This window comes from Grampus griseus (assembly GCF_964374135.1).
Source record: "Grampus griseus genome assembly, chromosome: 5".
NCBI classification, from domain to species: domain Eukaryota; kingdom Metazoa; phylum Chordata; class Mammalia; order Artiodactyla; family Delphinidae; genus Grampus; species Grampus griseus.
This window is the reverse complement of record NC_138998.1, coordinates 79,792,316-79,800,259: the sequence shown is the minus strand read 5'-3', so window position 1 is coordinate 79,800,259 and position 7,944 is coordinate 79,792,316.

Genomic DNA, 7,944 nt, shown 5'->3' with positions numbered 1-7,944 from the left:
CAGCTTTCTGAATTTTTTTCAATTTTTTTGAGTTTTAAAATTTCTGATTTAAGTTTTTTTTTTTAATTTATTTTTGGCTGTGTTGGGTCTTTGTTGCTGCGCACAGGCTTTCTCTAGTCGCAGCAAGGAGGGACTACTCTTCTCTGTGGTGCGCAGGCTTCTCATTGTGGTGTCTTCTCTTATTGTGGAGCACGGGCTCTAGGCACATGGGCTTCAGTAGCTGTGGCATGTGGGCTCAGTAGTTGTGGCTTGCAGGCTCTAGAGCGCAGTCTCAGTAGTTGTGGCACACAGGCTTAGTTGCTCCACGGCATGTGGCATCTTCCTGGACCAGGGCTCAAACCTGTGTCTCCTACATTGGCAGGCAGATTGTTAACCACTGTGCTACCAGGGAAGTCCCAAGTTGTTCTTACATAAACACTAATGCTTGTTTAATAACATTTAATTTAGGTTGGAGTGTTATGTTATAGTTCCCTTCTGCTTCATTACTATTCTTTCAGGAGTTTTCATGAGCTCAAATTTTTATTGTTATTTTCTGTTTTCTTTCTAGCTTTGTATGGATGGAGACGAGCACTTGTTTATTTTGAGATGTCATCTTCTGGGACTAGTAAGCAGTTGTATGCAGGCATGGCTGAAGTGTTTCAGATAGTTTACTAAGTTTTGTAGTTGACTTTGTTCTTTTCTCTTGATATAATGATATATAGTCTTTCAAGAGGAGATAGTTGTGTTTTCTGATTTTCCGATTCTGTTTGCCTGTTTCTACAGAGTCAAGCAACTTTTATATACCCTTGGAATTTTTTTAAAAACCTTGGCTAAACACAATCCATGATACACACTTTCTCTCCTTGAACTTTCTTAATCATACTCTTTAATACCTACCTCTTATTTCCTTTTTCATTGTTACCACCAAGTCTCAAAATAATGAATCCCTTTTATAAGTTTTCCCCTTTTCACCAGAAGCAATGTCTTCTTGAGCCTCTCACTTTGAGTCCTGCACACAAAATTGCTTTCACTTCTTTAATAACTCTTTTCTGAGTTACTGGTAACAAACCTGACTTGAATATTTTCTTATTAAGTGTAGGAGTTTCTTTCTAGGGGCAATTTTATCTGAGTTCCATCACTCTTGGTCCCTTGTTCTTCTAACTATTTCTACCTCTATCCCTCCTCACAAGCACGGGCTCTGGTTGTACATCTGTGCAATTTGGGTGTTTATTGACCTATCCATGGTTTAGGGCTTGTAGTGATCTCCATGCCCTAGTTATGCTGTAGGCATGAGTCAGGGGTGGTTTTATTTCTTTTTCTTTTTGATCTCTATGGATTTTTTGGAAGATGTATGAAAATCTTGAATTATACTGTTGCTATCATCCTATGAAATATTAGAATGCAACAATTGCTCTTAAACTGGTCCTGATTAGCTCTCACTGGAAACAGAAAAGCCAGAGTCATAGTGATATGATAGGTCACAAAGATATATGAAAAGACTGATATATAGAAATCTGTATTACTTTAACATGAAAATTCAAGAATGTTATTCTTACTGGTCTATTTTCAAGAATTTTGAATACAAGCAAGCCCTGATTAATATGCATCAGGGATAAAATATTATGATTTTAGAATTTGTCTATTGAATTCCTCTCAAAAAACAAAAACAAATTATCTGTGTAGATTGAATTATAGTTCTAAATTATTCATGCCCCTCTAATGCTGGCCTATATCCATATCATTGGCATACCTCTGTGGTAAGCAGAATATAATTACGCATCTCTTTTCTTTGAGCTTAGCCAATTGACTTGCTTTGGCAAAATATGTTAGTATATGTGACATAAGCAAAACCTTAAAATGTGTTTAAATATTTGGGTTTGCCTTCTTGAACTCTTATTTTAGTCATGAGAAAATCATGCCTCAGATAGTTGCCTCTCCATGGAGAATGAGACCCACATTGTGCAAACCTGGTTCTAATATGAAACTTGGAGGCAAACCCAGTCTAGATCAATGGAATTAAAGATGACCCACAGTTTCATGGATAAAGAAATAAGTCTACTGTTGTAAGCCACTGAGTTTTAGCGTGGTTGGTTATGCAGCATCACTTACACAATTGTTACCAACAAGAGCTATGATAAAACCTAAAACTGATGGCAGTGTTTTGGGAACTGGTCAGCAGATGACAAGCATATTGTAATAGGAGGCTAGAAAAACTGTAAAGGAAGTTATAAAAAGGGGAAAAATTTTTAACCTATGCCATGTAGCGGCTAAATGTTTGGTAATACTGTCACTTATTATAGTGGGGAGAATAGAAAATATACCTAATGAACTTTTCATGTTGATTGAGGAGATTTTGAGGTCGATTGCTGAGATCCCAAGGTGGCTGCTACAGGCTGCATATGATTAAGTTCTATAAGACTGGAAAGAACTGGCCAGGATAAAAATAGAGTTGAGAGGGAATATGAATAATCCAGGAATGCTAAGATTGCAAAATTGGAAAGTTAAACTGCTTTTCACCATATTAAATATATGGCTATTAAGATATAGCCTCAGGGGAAAGAATAATTCTCTGGTACTTCCAATAAAATATAGCATCAGAGTATGTTAAAATTAAATGTGTGACTATAATACCATTTTTAAACCTCTGAAAGAATTAAATGAGCATCTAGTAGATCTCTTCAGCTGGAAAAAAATGAGGAGTGCCTCCTAGAAAGTTTAAGAGTATGGTCTCCCAGATGTCTTATACACCTAGGGAAACTATCATTGCAATGAAATAATTGTGGTTGTAGCTATTGGAATGTGAAATTGAATGAAATCAAATACATAGAAATTTTACAGTTTTTGAGAGAGATGTATTGGCAAAATCTCTCTCATCTGGACTAAAAGAAACTGAAAGTGTGAAAGATGTAAAAAGACCATTGAGCCTTCTCCTTTCTCTATGTGGAAAGCAGGTTCAAAACCTCCTCTGCTCTGAAGAAAAACATATTCTCCCATGTGTTCTTCAGAAGTGACCAAGAAGATGTTTTTAGAAAAGGAAAGGCCTCCTAAATGACAGAAAAGGAGCAATGGAGAACAGTGGGTGAGGGAATCATGCCCAGAGAGCAGACACAGGACCAAATCAAAGAGCATTGCCTGCTCCTAGGATGTGTGGATTTGGCACTATTTGCCAAGCAGGAGTATGAAATTTCTATGGACAATTGACTGGCATGTGCATTCCTTTATCACTTTTTTTGAAGGGGAATGTTTATGATGCTTTTTCCCATCCTTGTTATACCACTGTACTTCAGATTCTGCTGAAATTTCAATTAGCTTATGAACCACAAGGAACTGCATCTGGGCATAATGTAGATCTTCTGATTCTCAACTTTGAGTCTGCTCCTTTTGGTGAAACTTTTTGGGGGGGGGGTTGCTTAGGAATGAGTATATTTTATATGTGAGTAATTATGACCAACAAAGAAGCTGTGAAAGATTGAATCATTCTTTCTCAATTCTTAACTCTCCTGCAGTAACAATATACATCCACAGTCCTATCATGATGGAAGGAGAGAACTAAGCAACTCTTGCTTTGGGTTTGATCACAAGAGTTGTTTTAACCATAAGATGTTAGTGGATGTAATACAAACAAAGGCTTTAAAAGGTCTTTGAAGCTGAGCTTGCATTCTTGTGCTCCTACCTTTCATGTGTGAAGAATATGCCTTTGGTAGCTTTGGGGTCCAAAAAGGATGAGAGACACTTAGAGATAATCTGAACCCAGCCTGCAGTTTGGAGTTAAGCCCAATCAAACTCATACAAGCCTAACCAAGACCAGCTGAGCCTCAGATCCATAAGCATGAAATAAATACTTTTTATGTTCTGAAGGGTTTTTTTTAAACACAATATTATTATGGTTATATTTAAATCATGCACTCTCTTTTACTTAACAAAATACTTTGATGAACCTTTGGCAATTAGGAAATTCTTACTGCATTGTCTCGAAGGAGCATAAATGAAGAAAAGGTTGAATTTCTTGGCATAACAAAGTGATATATATTTGCATGGAAGACCAGAGGCCCAAGCAAACGTGAAGGGACATAACAGAAGAAAGTTATCCTGAAATGAAATAACACCTGAATCTGTCGCTTATTTATAAGTTTGTACTATATTCCAGTAAAAAATTTAATCAAAAGCTCAAATAAGTGATATCCTGATGAGTTTACTGAATGAAGTGCACAATTATTTCTTCTTCTGATTAAAATAACACTCAAAGTTTAAACTATTCTTCAAGCAATTCTTGTGGGGGATTCTCCCTCATATCACCTTTAGCACTCTGTAGAAGGAAGACCCCAGAGCTAGCTCATCCCACTTTTGAAATGCAAAACAAAACAAAACAAAACAAAAAACTGGGTTTAAATACTCATCAGGGCACCTCTGACTATACTGAGAAGTCCATATGGGAGATGACCCTCAGATGAGTCAGAGAGCTCATGCTATTTTTCAAGGTGGAGTTACAAGAGAATAGCTTTTCCTCTCCTGTTGCTAAGCTTTGAGACTCTGTGTCTGGAGCTGTTTATAATCATATTCCTAATTTTCCTAAAGACTTCTCCCACAAAAATCCTTACTTGGAAATAATGAAGTAAACATATGGTACAAAGCACAGAATGGAAGCAAATAAGAACCTGACAGCATTTGAGTACTTATTCCAGTCATCCTTAATGGTAGTGATACTCCTCCCCTTCTTGGTTAGTGTGTGTGCAAGTTCAAATCTCTCGTTTTTGCTCATGCCAGTTCATAGTTAATTTCTGTCATTTTCATTGGAACTTTCCTAGTTAATGTGTTAGGTTTCAATTAAAAAAAAAAAAAACTCCCTTGGCACTATGACAGGGAAGAAAAAAAGCTGTTTATTTATTAGGAGTGAAAAAACATCCTCAGACTTTTTCATACTAATGACATAAGAATAATATCTATAAGTTCTGAATTCTGATTGGATAAAGAGAAAAATTATAAAATCAAGATTTTATACTCATTAAATCATTTTGAACATATAAAGGTAAAGACTGGCATTCTTAAGCAAATCAGGAAATATAGCAAACATAAATTCTTAAAATCAACTTGTTAGAGGCATCTAACCAAAGACTGAATCAAACAAAGAAGTTGGGAATGAAGACACTATACTATGAAAGGACTGGGAGTAAAAACTGAATACCATGGATTATGGAATTATTGAGTCATGGCAAAATAAATGTGTGAGTTATGTTTAAAAAAAGAAAGAAAATGTTAAGACACTGGGAGAAAAAATATACCATTTGAAAATATATATTATAACTGCAATGGATTAGACCAAAATTCCAGCACTGCAATAAAGTCAAAGATTAGAAGTAGAAAAGGAGGGAAGCGTGATAAGTTGGACATTGACAAATTAAATGTATCACAGCAGAAAAGGCAGAAAATAAAAAAGAAGACAATTTAAGGGTTAGTTTGTTGAAAGAAAAATGAATGAAGAAAGATAAAAAAGTTACCATAATTTTAAAACAAACAAAATAAAACACCACCAGTCAGTTGCAATACTGATAGTTCATGTGTAACACACTTGAAGAAACATCTTCATAGACAAAAAAGGGAAGCTTCCAAATAGATTTCATAAAACCCATATATCGGTAATCTCTCAAACCTAACAAAAGCAATACATTGCAAACAAAAAAGAAAACTAAATATTGCCCAGAAATATGTCTGCAGAACTGTTAAGTTAAATATCAAGAACCATGCAATAATGAAAGTAACAACTAACTGTAACCATGTACTCTTTATAGAGCAAGAATGTTTTAAAATAATGAAATTTAGTAAGTAAAAAAAAAAAAAATGAAATTTATTTATTTGATTCCAGTATTAAGTCAAACCTTAAAAAATATAAGACCATTTCACTAGCTTATGCAAGGATATTTAACAGAATTAAACCTTTATTCCTGATGAAAACACTTAATAATACCAGACAGATAATTACTTATTATAAATGTGACCAAATTAGCAAGGAGCCACAATTATGTCAAATTGTAAAAACTAGAAAGTAAAAACTAGAAAGATTTCCTTTAAAATTAGGAAAACTATATGGATACCTACACTCAATACTGCTATTCAACAATACTTTGGAAATACTAGTCTATACATAGATGCTGGATAATTAAATATACAAAAATACTGAATAGAAAATTTTCTGCCTTATAATTTGCTATTAATATGATTTTACCACTGGGAAAATAAAGAGAAGTCACTGAAAAAATCTATAGAAAAACATATGGGGACTTCCCTAGTGGCACAGTGGTTAAAAAGCTGCCTGCCAATGCAGGGGACACTGGTTCGAGCCCTGGTCTGGGATGATCCCACATGCCACAGAGCAACTAAGCCCACGGGCCACAACTACTGAAGCCCGCACACCTAGAGCCCATGCTCCACAACAAGAGAAGCCACCACAATGAGAAGCCCGCTTGCTGCAACAAAGAGTAGCCCCCGCTCACTGCAACTAGAGAAAGCCTACACATGGCAACAAAGACCCAATGCAGCCAAAAATTTAAAATAATGAATTAACTAATTAAAAAAATATGAATCTAGTAAGGTGATGTAGTCACAAAATTAATGTAAAAATTTTTGTCACAAAATATAAGAAAAGATTTCATTAAGTTATAGCAACAAAAATATAAAACTAGGAATAAACTTGCATGGCATTTGTAATGATAATATAGAAAAAAAGATAAATGGCCAAAGGACATAAGGGAAGACAAATAAATGTAAAAATATACTGTATTTGTGGAGGAAATAAACATTAGAAAAGCTCAATACTGTAAAACTATCCATCCTTCTCAAATTTGTCTAGAAATTCAATGTGGTCTTAATCAAGATAGTAACAGTATGTTTTTCTTGGAACTTAAAAAAAGTTGATACTAAATTTAGTCTAAATTTAAAAACATGGAAAGATAATCAGGAAATTTTTCTAAAAAGGAAAAATGAGAGCAGACTACCCTTAAATTTAGTAAAACTGAAAATAAATCAATATCAATAAAATCTTTTTCTTACTGGTTGGGGCTAGACAAATCAATGAAATATGCTACAATCTCCATATAAAAAAATTTTAAATATAGAAATTTAATATACATTAAAGTGTATTGCAAATAAGTGGGATAAAATATATATTATTAACTTCTTTTCTTGGTACTACTGGCCAGCATTTGTACTAGCAAAGTGGGGTTTGGATGTATTCTTGGTTCAGTACTTACACTAAAATAAATCTGAGATGTAGTAAAGGTTTAAAATTCTAAATAAAAAATAGAATAGAAGTTCTAAAGTAAAACATGGGAGATGATGTTTTTTAACACAGAGTGGGGAAAAATACTGAACATGACTTCAGAAAGATTAGAAATGTCTGTAGGAAAGAAATAAGTAATATAAATAAATGGGAAAATTATCATATTTGCAACTCTATAACAAAAGCAAACTTTCTTTAATATAGAAAAAGATTTTACATATCAAAAAGAAAAAATGAATAATCAAAAATAAAAATGTGCATCGAGCACAAAGAGGTAATTTATATAGAAATATACACATATGAAAAGATGCTCAGCCTCATTCATATTTAAATAAACCATTCTGGACAATCATTGTTTTATCAGATTGAAATGATTAAAAAATTATAATAGTTTTGGCAGAAGCCTGGGCTAGAAATAGATACTCTCCTATACTATTGGGGAGAGTGTTAATTAGCACAGTCTTTTTGGAAGGATATGTAATAAAGTCTATCAAAAATTTAAATTCACATACCTTAGCTCAGCATGCCCTCTTTCAAGAACAAGTTTTCTACAGATACACCAGCAGAAGTACCCTAGAAAACCAACACCAGAATGTTCATCATTGCACTGTTTATACAAGTGAAAAAGTGGTTAAAGAAAAGATCCCTCTGTGTTTATCAAGAAATAACTGGCTAAATATATGATGGTACAC